At 45.6% G+C, this 15,639-nt stretch overlaps 1 protein-coding gene across 1 annotated transcript in view; it reads right to left on the bottom strand.

Annotated features, from left to right (window-relative positions):
* The window catches only part of shld2 (shieldin complex subunit 2), a 48,390-nt gene extending 32,961 nt beyond the window's left edge, over positions 1 to 15,429 (bottom strand). Inside the window, exon 1 of the mRNA XM_033012537.1 lies at positions 15,319 to 15,429. The gene's annotated coding sequence lies outside the window, so the exon portion shown is untranslated. The remainder of the gene's footprint in view (positions 1 to 15,318) is intronic.
* Between the last annotated feature and the right edge of the window lie 210 nt (positions 15,430 to 15,639).

Genomic DNA, 15,639 nt, shown 5'->3' on the forward strand with positions numbered 1-15,639 from the left:
ACTCCAGAGACATACAACTTTGCAGGTTAACTGTGTTCTGTAAATTGTAAATTGTCCCTAGTGTGTGGAATAGTGCTGGTGCACGGGGTGATCGTTGGTTGGCGTGAACTCGCTGTATCTCTAAAGTCTAAAGCCAGCAAGACTAAGGAGCTGATTGCACTGTTTTCCAAATATTTATTTTATGAGGATATTCACCAATGTTATCCTATGCATTTAAGAAGGAACTGCAGATGCTGGAAAAATCGAAGGTACACAAAAATGCTGGAGAAACTCAGCGGGTGCAGCAGCATCTATGGAGCGAAGGAAATAGGCAACGTTTCGGGCCAAAACATTGCCTATTTCCTTCGCTCCATAGATGCTGCTGCACCCGCTGAGTTTCTCCAGCATTTTTGTGTACCTTATCCTATGCATTACAGTACACTGGACTGGAGTCAAGTCCATTTGTTCGTTCAGGCATAATTTTGTGTCATTCACCTGTGGGTTTTGGTTCCTTCCTTCCGTTCCAATAACTCCATTACCCCATCAACCATGCGTGTTGGACTTTCCTTGTGAACCTACTTAAATTGTTATGAGTTTCAAAATCCAAGGCCAAAGCCAAAGCCATCATTCCGTGACACTCATCACATTGTTTATCTCCAACGTATATTCATATCTTAATTTGACTTCATATTCATTCCTTAGTTATTCCCTGTTCAAATTAAATAATCTTTCAGTAGACCATGAAAAGTTTTATTGTACTCAAGAGAATTAGAAACCTATTCATTCAACTCTGGAAAAAATAAGCATGCCTAATCAGATTGCAACAATTTTCTCTACGTTTCTGGCTCCAATGGATTCACCCTTAGTTTCTGGCGGGATTTTCATTCTTCTCTTAAGTTTCATCCAGCATAAACAATTATCAAATAACATAACTTCTAAGGCAATTAGCACTATTCCTCTTGGGTGAAATTTTCAACCTCAGGTTTTATGAATGACCTTTTTATATTATCCCTAGAACTATAAGATTGATATTATTTCTCCTAAAACCATTCCAATGGTCAATACTCCAGCTGCATAGTTTGTTCTCTCTGAAATGCAATGACTCCCATGAAACAGAAGCTGGTGTGCTTGTGCTCCAGTGCATTCCCGATGTGTTGTGGCCACATTTAGCTTCCTAGCTTCAGGATCATGCCAAGCTGCTGCGGCTCCATAAACAGTACAGCTCATTGCTACATTTGGTTGCTCACCCAAACTCAGGGAAGATCAGACTCCATTTTCTTTTCCTTCAGCCCAGTCACATGGGTAGAGCAGCCTTTCCCTCCATGACAGGCTTGCGTAAGCTGGAGGCCTTCGAGACTTCCAGGTGAGTTCCTGTCGCAGGTATCCAGCTGTGGCTCTGGGGGGTTTCAGAGGGGCCGTGTATAAAGAATGCACCAATTGTAAACAATGTTCTTCACTAGATTCTGACCCCCTGGGAGAACCCTTCCAAAGCCCACTGCATACTAAATCATCTATTCATTCAATAGTAACACTGCTTCGCAGTTAGAAGAATGTTTTATGTAATTAGTTTACTTTAGAGATAGAAATAGCCCCGTCGGCCCAACGAGTCCGCGACGACCAACAATCACCCCGTACAAGAGTTCTATCCTACACGCGGGACAATTTACAGAAGCCAATTAACCTACAAATCTTTGGAATGTGGGAGGAAACCAGAGCACCCAGAGAAAACCCACACAGTCACAGTGAGAATGTACAAACTCTGTACAGACAGCACCTGTAGTCAGGATCAAACCCGGGTCTTGGCGTTGTAAGGCAGCAACTCTACCGCTGCACCACTGTGCCGGTCCTCTTCAAGAACTGGCTGTACATTTGCAGCACTGTAAGTTGACACATCCCATGGAACTTACAGTGAAACTAATGTAGTTTCAGCACAGCATTACACAGGTAAACCTAACAGCACTGTTCCGTGAACTTCACTAATGAAGATTTCACTTTTTATGTGACTTTAACAAAGTCAATCCTGACTACAGGTGCTGTTTGTGCGGAGTTTGTACGTTCTCCCTGCGACCATGTGGGTTTACTACGGGTGCTCCAGATTCCTCAACACACCAAAGATGTACAGGTTTGTATGTTGGTAGGCTTCAGTAAAATTGTAAATTGTCCCTAGTGTGTAGGATAGCGCTAGGGTATGGGCACTGCTGGTCGGCACGATGGGCCGAAGGGCCTGTTTCTGCGCTGTATCTCTAAAACTAAAAACGAAAACAATATCTAAGACAGCATCTCCAATGCATAACCAGCTGATTTAGTTTAGTGATACAGTGCGGAAATAGGCTCTTCGGCCCACCAAGTCTGCACCAACTCGTGTTCCCCGCACATTAACACTACCCTATAGACAAGTTACATTTACACCAAGCCAATTAACCTACAAACCTGTACGTCTTTGGAGTGTAGGAGGAAACCGAAGATCTTGGAGAAAACCGACGCAGTCAGGGGGAGAACGTACAAAGTCTGAACAGACTCAGGATCGAACCCGGGTCTCCGGCGCTGTGAGCGCTGTAAGGCAGCAACTCTACCGCTGTGCCCCCGTGCCGATTTGCACTGTTATTTTTTAAAATACTGACAGCAGTCGACTGAATTTTCTGTCTAAAATCAGAATATAAAGTTTAAAGGCAGTTATTGTTTAGACCAGTGATTCCCAAAGGGGCCCATGGCAAATTTCAGGGGGGGCCACAGAAAAAAGTTGGGATTTAGGGGGCCACAGGTTCAATGAAGGGGGCCACAGAGCTACCACCCCGTTGCCTCCTAAATTTCAGTTCTAATAAATGTAGTTGAAATATTTTTGATGTTTGTGGAATAGAATAAAAGAGAATATATGTGCAATTAATAAACACTGATATTTTTATGGAAGGTATTATAATATAATTTTTTTCCGCTAATAATGTCAGGGGGGGCCACAGAAAAATTAAAAGATCCCAAGGGGGCCATGAGCTAAAAAGGTTGGGAACCACTGGTTTAGACAGTCCTTGTGTTTGTTTATTAATATCATGGATATAGGTATTTCTTTCATGTGTCCACATGACAGTTTGGAGAGTGCACTGTATGAATTAAATCTTGAATTCTACCCTGCTTGTTTTGACATAACCTTCGACTCATTAACCATCAATCCCCCCCCCCCCCCCCCCCCCCCCCCCCCCCCCCCCCCATAGCATTCCATCTATTCATGTTATTGCAACCTACAAGTCATTCATTCGGATCAGGTTTCAAAGGGCAGACTCCTGCCTGTTACAGGCTGTTCACGACACACCACCAAGCAGTGATAGGACCAAGTGGGACAACACCCACAGCACTAATCTCAAAAGAGTAGTAATCAGCAACTGCGTTCCCAGGTTGGACCTTGTCCTGGCTTAAAGTTCTCCTCCTCATTCCAGTCAAAGTCCAACTTGACAAATGATCAAAGGAATAAAGACTATAGAGATACCAAATAATTACTATATTAAACTCAAGGGTTTAAAATAGATAATACATTCTAGAAACTGCCAGGAACCAGTAATTTAATGAGAATAACGAATTTATATGACGGTGCAGGTACTTCTGCTAGAACACGATAGTTGTGTTCCGAAGAAAACTCATGCTATAGAAATTCACACTGTATACAGGCAATCGTGCTAATGGGGAATAGGAGATTAGGGGCTAGAGTGATTCAGACGTAATTTAAAAAAAATATTTTTCCCACAGGATTTAAAAATAATGGTCTTTTCAATAGTAATGTATACTTTCGTTAATGCAATTTAAAGATACTGAAGGCTATATGTTCCGTTGTTCAACAGAGCTTCGTTGCATGTGTCAATACTAGTGATTGCTAGTCAATTTCAATAATCACCTATCCCGGTGGCTCAGCACTTCAACTCCCCCTCCCATTCCCAATCTGACCTCTCTGTCCTGGGTCTCCTCCATTGCCGGAGTGAGCAACACCGGAAATTGGAGGAACAGCACCTCATATTCCTTCTGGGTTGCTTGCGTCGGGATGGCATGAACGTTGAATTCTCCCAGTTTTGCTAGCCCTTGCTGTCTCCTCCCATCCCCCCGCCCTCGGGCTCCTCCTCCCCCCCTCACCCCCTATCAGTCTGAAGAAGGGTTTCGGCCCGAAACGTCGCCTATTTCCCTCGCTCCATAGATGCTGCTGCACCCGCTGAGTTTCTCCAGCATTTTTGTGTACCTTCGATCTTCCAGCATCTGCAGTTCCTTCTTGATCTCCTATGGTTCATTTGATGCAACAATGATCTTAAGAGACAATTGTGCCTGATTACTGTGAAGTAATTACCAGAAATTTTTTTCCTAACCTGGTTATATCCAAAATAGTTTTTTTTCTGTTTGACAATTTCCAATATAATTTGTAAGTGGTTCTCCATTTTCTGATTGAAATCGCATTGTAACCAATTCGGCCCATGTCATGCAAACAGTGTTCCCTAATTCATCACCCTCGTTATATCAACTTTGTGTTATGGAAACACACATTTAGTAAAGAAATGAAAGTGGAAAGTAAAAACGTAAAAGTCCCAGGGATTTGATGGCTCATTCCTACAATGTTAAGAGTTCAGTTGGTTACAAGGGAATTTTACTGTGTGGAAAACTAAGTTCAGGGCAGAGTGAAGAATGGGACTAACAGTAACAAATCCTGGAAGAACTCCAAGAATCCTGAAAGGAATCCTGGAAGTTATTTGAAGTGCTGCTGCAAGTAAGAATGTTGTTGTTCTATTTTGGTACATGTGACAATAAAACATGCTTGACTAATGTGGGAGCTTCTAGCACATTGGGCTTCTTGTGGATGTAATGTGTTACAGGTGCACAACCTTTTATCCGAAAGCCTTGGGACCAGACACTTTTCGTAATTCAGAATTTGTCGGCCTTCGGAATGGAAAATTTTTAGCGTAGATTTTAATGGCTGGCTCAGTGGTAGAGTGCTCGGCTCATATCCGCAAGGTCGCGAGTTTGCGCCTCGATCCCGGCAGTTACGCGGTCGCGAGTTTGAGTCTTCAATGTCGTTTTTTCTTGCAGAATAAATGTCTGTATGAAATGCAGTGTGTTGAATGAATTCCTGAATTTGTAAATGTGCCCGCAGCATTGAATCACCTCTCGCACTCATGTCACCCTAGCGGGGCTACATGCCCTTAGGCGGCCTAGCTCGGGGATTCTTGAATCCCCGAGCTAGGTCGCGAGTTTGCGCCTCGATCCTGGCAGTTACTCGGTCGCGAGTTTGAGTCTTCAATGTAGTTTTTTCTTGCAGAATAAATGTTTGTATGAAATGCAGTGTAGGAGAGGTGTACTGACTGTGTGGGCAGAACTTTGGAAGTGATTGCCCACCAGTCTAAAAAGCCGCTGTGTCTCCCTGTCCCTGGGATAGCAGGGGGCGATCAAACAGCACAATACCCCCCTCCCCCTCCCCCTCCAGAGGAATCCGCTACCCGATCGGCCGCTACGGCGACAAGTGGCAGTTTGCCCACAGCCCGAGCTGAGCCCCCTCATCCGCCACCCCAAGAACAAGACGTATCTTGCACACCATCAGCTTCTGCCCCTACGTGTTCCTCTGGAGTTGGAGCGGGGCTGGGCTGGAGTTGCTGCTGGCTGTGGGTCTCTGGGATCTCCGTGTGTGCGTTGGTCCTGACGTCTCCGGCCACCCCCCTGGACTGGAGCTGAGACTGAGAACTGTACCGCCCTTGCCCCCTCCCTCTGCAACTGCAAACAACCCCACTCTCCTGCAAGGGCGGTACAGTTCCCGGAGGATGGCAGGTGGCCGGAGACGTCAGGACCAACAGGAACGCGCTCCCTGATGGGCCCCTACGACGCCCCGAGCTGCGCCCCGTCATCCGCAACCCAGGTTCCTCTGTAGTTGGAGCTGGGCTGGGCTGCTGTTGGCCTCTGGGATCTCCGTGCTTGCAGTGGGCCTGGGGGTCGGTGTCCCGATGAGGGGGCGCAGCTCAGGGAACGGCTTCTGGTGGTCCTGACGTCTCCGGCCAGTTTGCAGTTTTCCTCTAAAGTTGGAACGGGGCTGGGCTGCTGCTGGCTGTGGGTCTCTGGGATCTCAGTGCTTGCAGTGAGCCTGGGGGTCGGTGTCCCGTTGGTCCTGACGTCTCCGGTGACTGGCACTAACCTGCTGGTATCGCCGACGTGAAGACAGTGCAAAACCCCCGTGCCGGTGCAATGAGCGGGGAGCTGGAGAGGGGAGGGAAGGGATCACACATATGGCCGGTAAGTAGAGGGGTGTAGGTGCGGTGAAACTGAAGGGAGCGACAATCTGCTGCTGCCTGCCCGCTGAGTTAAAAAGTTCCCACGCAAGACTCACGATACACTGTGTATCGTGAGTCTACCGTGGGAACTTTTTAACTCAGCGGGCAGGCAGCAGCATATTGTCAATTATTAACCCTCCCGCGCAATATACCCTCACCTTCTCTTTTATGAATGGGGATTTAGTTCCCCTTTCTTCGAGGACTGACCGGAGGTTCCGCTGTCACCTCTGCGGGCCGCCCTCGGTGAACGTTTCAAGGACCTTTCTTCAAGGACCGAAAAAATGTCCGCTATTTGGAGGTTTTCGTTATTTGGATCTTTGGATAAAAGGTTGTGCACCTGTATTAATGGTAAGGTCATGGACCAGCCAGTATTTGCCCCTTTGATGTGCACCACCTCTGGTCTTGTACCTCGATATTAGACGGCAGCCAACAAGCAAATTGGCCTTTAATTTTGTCAACCTGAGCTTAGTTACGCGCTTTCAATCAATGAATAAACACAAGCAGTCAAGGAATGCACAAAACCATGAAAAAGGACTGAAGGCACTTTGCACAGACTTAATCAGTACCACATTTCCTAATGCAATCAAAGTCGCAAAAACAGCCTAAAACTGAATAGAGTCACAGAGTAATGGAGCAAATCAACTCCTACCTCGACAAAAACCTGGACCCACTGCAGTTCGCGTACCGCCACAACAGATCAACGGTGGATGCGATCTCGCTGGCCCTCCACTCCGCACTGGACCACTTGGACAACAAAAACTCATATGTCAGGCTGTTATTCATTGATTACAGCTTGGCATTTAACACAATCATCCCCTCCAAACTGGTTACCAAACTCGCAGAACTGGGTCTCTGCGCATCCCTCTGCAACTGGATCCTCGACTTCCTCGTCCACAGACTGTTCGTATTGGTGGAAATGTGTCAGCCTCGATAACAATCAGCACGGGAGCACCTCAAGGCTGCGTGCTCAGCCCCCTGCTGTACTCACTCTATACCCATGACTGCGTAGCGAACCACAGTGCGAACTCCATCATCAAGTTCGCTGACGACACCACTATTGTGGGGCGTATCACTGATGGGGATGAGTCAGAGTACAGAAGAGAGATCGAGCAACTGTCCATATGGTGCCAGCGCAATAACCTGGCCCTCAACACCAGCAAAACCAAGGAACTGATTGTGGACTTTGGAAGGAGTAGGAAGGGGACCCACAGCCCCATTTATATCAACGGGTCGATGGTTGAAAGGGTCAAGAACTTCAAATTCCTGGGCGTGCACATCTCTGAAGATCTTTCCTGGTCCGAGAACACTAGATTAGATTAGATTCGTTTATTGTCATTCAGACCTTTCGGTCTGAACGAAATTTTGTTTCCCTGCAGTCATACATATAATTTAAAAAATGACAAAAACACACAATCAACACAAATTTAAAATCCACCACAGTGAGTTCACCAAACACCTCCTCACTGTGGTGGAAGGCAAAATCTTAAAGTCTCTGTCTCTTCCCTCTTTGTTCTCCCTCTGCGCCGAGGCGACGGTTCAAACTCCGCGGGTGGTCGCTGCCTCCGCCACAGCTCCGAGGCCGAGTCGGGTCTCCGCTGCCGCTGCCTCCGCCACAGCTCCAGGGCCGAGTCGGGTCTCCGCTGCCGCTGCTGCTGCCGCCACCGCCACAGCTTCGGGGCCGAGTCGGGTCTCCGCCGCTGCTGCCGCTGCTACAGCTCCGATGCCGCCAGCTCCGCCATTAGGCCTCGGCGCAGACGGAGACGGGGAATACGACCGAAGAAAAAGTCGCATCCCCCGAAGAAAGAGACCAAAGCATGTTTCTCCCACCCCACCCACATACACAACTTAATAAAACAAAATTAACTAAAACATGACAAGGAACAAAACGAAAGAAAAAAAACAGACGGACTGCAGGTGGGCCGCGCCGCCATCTTGAAACTAACGCAATTATCAAAAAAGCTCATCAGCGCCTCTACTTCCTGAGAAGATTACGGAGAGTCGGATTGTCAAGGAAGACTCTCTCTAACTTCTACAGGTGCACAGTAGAGAGCATGCTGACCGGTTGCATCGTGGCTTGGTTCGGCAATTTGAGCGCCCTGGAGAGGAAAAGACTACAAAAAGTAGTAAACACTGCTCAGTCCATCATCGGCTCTGACCTTCCTTCCATCGAGGGGATCTATCGCAGTCGCTGCCTCAAAAAGGCTGGCAGTATCATCAAAGACCCACACCATCCTGGCCACACACTCATCTCCCTGCTACCTTCAGGTAGAAGGTACAGGAGCCTGAAGACTGCAACAACCAGGTTCAGCAATAGCTACTTCCCCTCAGCCATCAGGCTATTAAACCTGGCTCGGACAAAACTCTGATTATTAACAACCACTTTCTGTTATTTGCACTTTACCAGTTTATTTATTCATGTGTGTATATATTTATATCATGGTATATGGACACATTTATCTGTTTTGTAGTAAATGCCTACTATTTTCTGTGTGCTTAAGCAAAGCAAGAATTTCATTGTCCTATACAGGGACACATGACAATAAACTCACTTGAACTTGAGTCCTACAGCACGGAAACAGGCCCTTCAGCCGAACTTGCCAATGCCGACAAACCAGGTCAACCAAGGTACTCCATCTACGCGAGTCGCACTTGCCTGCGTTTGACCCATATCCCTGTAAAGCTTTCCTACCCATGTACCTGTCGAAATGTCTTTTAAATATTGTTATAGAGCCTGCCTCAACTACCTTCTCTGGAAGCTTGTTCCATATACCAACCATCTTCTGTGTGAAATAATTGCCCCTCACGTTCCTATTAAATCTATCCCCTCTCACCTTAAACCCAAGTCCACTAGTTCTTGATTGCCCTACTCTCGGCAAAAGACTCACCCTCATGATCTTATACCCCTCCATAAGATCACCCCACAGCCTCGTGTGCTCCAGAACTAGAGGAAAGTTCTAGCCTCCCCAATCTTTCCCAATAGCTCAGGTCCTCAAATCCTGGCAACATCCCAATAAATCTTCTCTTCACTCTTTCTAACTTAACAACATTTTTCCTACAGCAGGCTGACAAAAACCGAATACAATATTGGAAGTGTGGCCTCTCCAATGTCTTGTACAACTGTAACATAACCTCGCAACATCTATACTTAATACCCTGACTGATGAAGGCCAATGTGTCAAAAGCTTTATTGACTGCCCTATCTACCTGTGATGCCATTCTCTGGGAACTCTGCACGCCTTGATCCATCCGCCCTATAACATTCTCCAGGGTGGGAGATTGCAACCTCCACGTAGTCCACCCTGTTTCGACGAATGCAATAAACCCGACGTGCATAAACAAGAACAAATAGCACAAGTTGACCTACAACTTTAGGCTGTGCACGCCATACGCAAGAAGATAACATCCTCCAAAATTCTCTTCAACAATCTCTACTAAATCTGAAAAAAGCAAAATGAATTTGTTATGAACCCATCAACGTGATCACAAACATACAAGTCTAATTAACTGCCAACAGGTTTTTTAGGAACTTCTCCTATTGGAGTCTGGCATATATTCTATTTAGCAACAGGCATGCAAATGTCTGCAGTCACATTTCTATTAAAATCTCCCGTAATTGTATTTACAGGAAAAGGTTGAACTGGTTTAAAAGATAAATATTTATCTTTATAACGGAGAAAATAATGGAAGTAAATCCATTAGTCTACTCAGCATTGACTGCCAAGGTAATAATACTTGGCAGTGATTAGCAGAAGTATTTGCAATGATCAGTAATCCGTTTTTTATGCAGTTGGCATGAAGTTATTAAATGGCCCCAAATCTAGGAGCACGGAAATAATTCAATAGCCAGATAGGCAGAGAAACATACAGGTGCTGGAAATACAGAAGTGTGGGTGGCAACGTTCAACAAGTACTGGGACCAGCACCCAGGACTAATATCCAAATGGGGCCTGCACCAACAGGGGCAGCTCAGCTCCCAGAGGCAAGCCATGAACATTGCCTTTTGGTGCAATTGTGCGAGCATGACACTCCACTGCTTCAGAGGAAGGTGTTCCCTTAACAGGGACAAGGCTGGGCTGATCGAGGTCACGTGCTATTTGAAACCTCAAATAGTTAGTTTCACTTGCTGATAGACACAAAATGCTGAGGTAACTCAGCGAGACAGGCAGCGTCTCTGGAGAGAAGGAATGGATGACGTTTCGGGTCGAGGCCCTTCTTCAGACTGAAGTCATAGTCTGAAGAAGGGTCTCGACCCAAAACATCACCCATTCCTTCTTTCCAGAGATTCTGCCTGTCCCGCTGAGTTACTCCAGCATTTTGTGTCTATCTTCGATTAAAACCAGCATCTGCAGTTCCTTCCTACACGGTTTCACTTGCTGTCCTGTCACTGGGCTGGAGCCACCGCAGGGGGTTACGAATGCTCAGATGAACGCCCGAACCTCCAGACTCAGAAACAGCTTTATTCCCAGAGCTATAGCGGCTCTGAACCGGCCCTGCTGAGTGCCCCCCATCCCCCCTGGACTGTCTCCCTCGGATGGTCACGTCGCACAGTTTATTTATTTATTTTATTTTTATTTTACATCGGTTGGAAGCTGCATACTAAATCTCGTTGCACTGATGTGCAATGGCAATAAAATATATTATTAATATTATTATTTACAGACCCCCATTTTCCAGTTCCCATTTACTGGGATAATCAGGAACGGGACTCAAATCTTTCACCATCTTATTTAGAAGCAGCAGTTTTTAAATCACTAATCCAAAGACTCTTTTAAATGTAGCTACAAGGAAACAGAACAGCTAATTATTTTAAATAAATCAATCTATGCCATGGTTAAAAGTGTTTTGGGATGTTTTATCTAAATTTTCTAAGTTTTAAACATCACAAATTTACATTAAGCATTAATGTCAAGCAAACAAAAAACTCTTAACCAAAATGGATTGATTCACCTCCATTCTTCAGTTGTTAGATTCTCCCAATTGGCCACTACACTGATGTATTACAAGGTCACCCCGGCCACATCAACCTCTCACCTGCGTAGTCATGTCTATCATGCCCAATGGTGAAGTTTCTAAAAATATTTAGAAAGTCAGTCTTGAGTTAGTTGTCTCAAGGAACAGGAGTAGAATTCGGCCATTCGTCCCATCAGGTCTACGCTGCCATTCAATCATAGCTGATCTATCTCTCCCCTTAACCCCATTCTCCTGCCTGTTCAAATGCCTTTTCAATTTTGTTATAGTCGCTCCTCTGGTAAGATTTGGGCAGTCACGGTGGCACAGCGTTAGAGTTGCTGCCTTACAGCGAATGCAGCGCCAGAGACCCGGGTTGCATCCCCATTACAGGTGCTGTCTGTATGGAGTTTGTACATTCTGCCCGTGATCAGCATGGGTTTTCTCCGAGATCTTTGGTCTCCTCCCACATTCCAAAGACATACAGGTTTGTAAGTTAATTGGCTTGGTAAATGTAGAAATTGTCCCTCGTGAAATAGTCATAAGGAAAGCACATTCCTGAGAAGATTATGGAGAATCGGTATGTCAAGGAGGACTCTCTCGAATTTCTACAGGTGCACAATAGAGAGCATGCTGACCGGTTACATCGTGGCTTGGTACAGCAACCGGAGCGTCCAGCAGCAGAAAAGGCTGCAAAAGGTCGTAACCACTGCCCAGTCCATCATCGGTTCTGACCTCCCTACCATCGAGGGGATCTGTCGCAGTCGCTGCCTCAAAAAGACTGCCAGCATCATCAAGGACCCACACCATCCTGGCCATACACTCATCTCTCCGCTGCCATCGGGTAGAAGGTACAGGAGCCTGAAATCTGCAACATCCAGATTCAGGAACAGCGTTCTCCCCATGGCCATCAGACTATTAAACACAACTTCAAACAAACTATGAACTATAACAACCTATTGCACTTTATCTGTTTACTGATGTGTGTGTATATATATTCTTGGTATATGGACACACTGATCTGACCTGTATTTATGACTACAATATCCAGTTGTGCTGCAGCAATGCAAGAAATTCATTGTCCTATCTGGGACACATGACAATAAACTCTCTTGACCTGACTTGACTAGTGGGGTTCGGATAGTGTTAATGTGCGGGGATCGCTGGTCGCCGCGGACCCGGTGGGCCGAAGGGCCTGTTTCCGTGCTGTATCTCTAAACTGAAAGTACAGTACAATCTAACTGAATTTCTTTGCCCCATCCTCTTTCCACTGCCTTGAAAAGATTTCTATCCTTTCAAATATTTGTCCAGCACTCTACTAAATTCTATTGCTGTTATCTTAATGATATGATAACAGCATTATTATAATGTAAATGATATGATTACACACAGGGGAGCAAGGAGACTTTGCCAGCAGCTCTGGCAATCTTGCCAGGGAGGTCCTTGAACACAGCACAAGTACGATGATTTCCAAATGCCTGTACTTCAGAAAAGTTTGCAATGTCAGCAAACCATTGAGCCAGTTTTGCCCGCTCCAGTGGCTGAACAAAAGTTATGGAGTTTGGAAGAGCTGAAACAGCAGTTCGCAGCAGACTGTAAGATGTTGCAGAGATCAGCCTGAAGTTAACCGGAGGCTAGGAAGATGAATAAGATGATGACTTTATCTTTAAGTGCAGTTTGGGCACATGTGCAAGCAAGCCTGTGTCTGAAGAGTGTAGGAAGGAACTGCAGATGAGGATTTAAACCGAAGATAGACACAAAGTGCTGGAGTAACTCAACGGGACAGGCAGCATCTCTGGAGAGATGGAATGGGTGACGTCTTGGAGAGATGGAATGGGAGACCCTTCTTCCGAAGAAATTATCAATGGGTTTGCTTCTTCTGAAGAAGGGCCTCGAACCAAAACATCATCCATTCCTTCTCTCCAGAGTTGCTGCCTGTCCCACTGAGTTACTCCAGCATTTTGTGTCTATCTTCTGTCTCTGAAGGTGTAAGAGTTCACGGATGGACCTCATCTCACCATGGTCACATGGTCCCACGATGCTTCCAACATCTGTGGGCAATTTCAACACCAAGCAGCAAGAGTCAGGTGCAGAGAATACAATTGTAGAAACGTTATTGGAGGTGCAAGAAGTGAGGTTGCAGAGTTCTATGGAGTAAACTGAGAAAAAGTGCAAATTGAAGGCTAGCCCTTTAAATAGAATGAGTTCAATTGATTAATAAAAGCAGATTGATTTGTGAAAAGGCAAAATGGTTTTGTTTCACTGAAATTATCAATGGGTTTGCTGTTCTACAATATCTCATGACGACAATTAAACAATAATGAGAAAATAATGATTGGGTGATAATTCCCTTCACGTGACAATAAACTAAACTAATCTAGGATTGGATCTGTTCACAACAAGCAGGGCAAATCCAATCCTGGGAATCATCACCCAATCAGCCTTTTCTCAATCATCACCAAAGTGAAGGGAAGTATTATCAACAGAGCTATCAAGCAGCACTTACTCATCAATAATCTGATGCCTCATTGGGTTTTGCTAAAACTCAGCTGTTACCTCTTGCCGTCTTATTATTCAATGACCTCGTGCTCCTTGACATATATATCTTTAGAATTTAAACCTCTGAGCTCTTGTTTTATTCTGGCAAATGTACTCTACATTCCCTTCCAGGCCAACATATCTCTCCCAAGATTTGGAGAAGAAGACTTCAGGTGTGGTCTAACCAGAACATTGAATATTTGTAGCATAAATTCCAGCTCATTGTTTTCTTGTATTCCCAGTATAAAGGCCCTTTTGGTTATTTTCCATTTCCAACTATTACACTTTAATGATCTGCATACATTGAACCCAAGACATTTCACTGACTCCAACCTTACACTATTTTGAAAGTGTTCCATCTTTTATAGGTCCAAAGTGGGGATTACCTCACATTTACCTTCATTGAAATCCATTAGTTAATGTATTAATATATTAATGTATACATACATCAATTCCATTTACTGTGCCAACTATCGTTATAATATCAGTAAACTTGGAAACAGGCTTTTCCTTGCAATCCAATCATGTTGATAAGATATTGGAGCAGAATTCGGCCATTTGGTCCATCAAGTCTACTCCTCCATTCAATCATGGCTTGTCTATCTTTCCCTCTCAACCCCATTCTCCTGCTTTTCTCCCCATAACCCCCGACACCCATACTAATGAAGGATCTGTCAATCTCTACCTTAAAAATACCCAATGACTTGGCCTCCACACCCACCTGTGGCAAAGAATTCCACAGGTTCTCCACCCTCTGACGAAAGAAATTCCTCCTCATATCCTTTCGAAAAGTACGTCATTTTATTCCGAGGCAATGACCTCTAATCCTAGACTCTCCCACTAGTGGAAACATCCTCTCCATCGCCAGTCTATCCAGGCTTTTCACTATTCAATAAGCTTCAACGAGGTACCCCCTCATCCTTCTAAACTCCAGCGAGTGCACGCCCAGTGCCGTGAAATGCTCATCATACTTTAACCCAATCATCCCCAGGATCATTCCCATAGACCTCCTCTGGACCCTCTCCAATGCCAGGAGAGGTTCCTTTAGCCCAACTTGTCAATACCGTTCAAGATGCTCACAAGTCCTGTTTGTCAGCATCCCTCTAAACCTTCCCTATCCATATACATGTCCAAGTGTCTTTTCAATGCTGTTATGACATCTGTCTCCTCTAATTAAGAGGGAGGAATGGCTGGCAGATGGTCAGAATTAGACAATTACTTAACATTTAGAATCAACCATTTTATTTTGAAGAACTGGTATGGATGGCGAGGCAACGGCAGAATGTATTTCAGTCTCTAGATTGACCACACAGTTTGGCACCGTGGACATTAAGTAGAATCAAATAACAGTTTGAAGTTCTTTGAAGAACCTGACCAGCTGAGTTACTCAAGCACTTTGACTCACTCTGGACATTAAGTCATATTCTAGTTAAGGGCGGCTATGCAGTATATCACATCCGGGCCATTGACAAATTCACACATGCCAAACATTATTTTTAGAATTGCTGACTAAATATTCGCCAGAAATATACAGCGAGCCACCAATACCGGAAGTCCGCGGCCTCCCTACCTGCAGCAACAGCAAGCTGACGAAAATGAACGAACATCCCCGAGCGGCGCGGGAAGCGCGAACCCAACGTCTCTGAACGACGGAAATTGCCGGAGATGCCCGAAGTGGCTCCGGACCAGTTTACCACCCCCGCCTCCCATTAGCGCACCACGTGGGAAGTTGAAGTCCCGCCTTCCTCATAGCCCCGCCCTGCCCTCCCTCGCCATGAGCGCATGCGCGGTGCCGGGCTGCCGATGTGAGTGGATTGATCAGCCGGCCACGTCCACTTCGCAGCCTCGCCTCTCCTTCCACGGCCGCAATGACGTCACGCGTTGCGTGAAA

Source organism: Amblyraja radiata, chromosome 37, assembly GCF_010909765.2.
Source record: "Amblyraja radiata isolate CabotCenter1 chromosome 37, sAmbRad1.1.pri, whole genome shotgun sequence".
NCBI lineage: Eukaryota > Metazoa > Chordata > Chondrichthyes > Rajiformes > Rajidae > Amblyraja > Amblyraja radiata.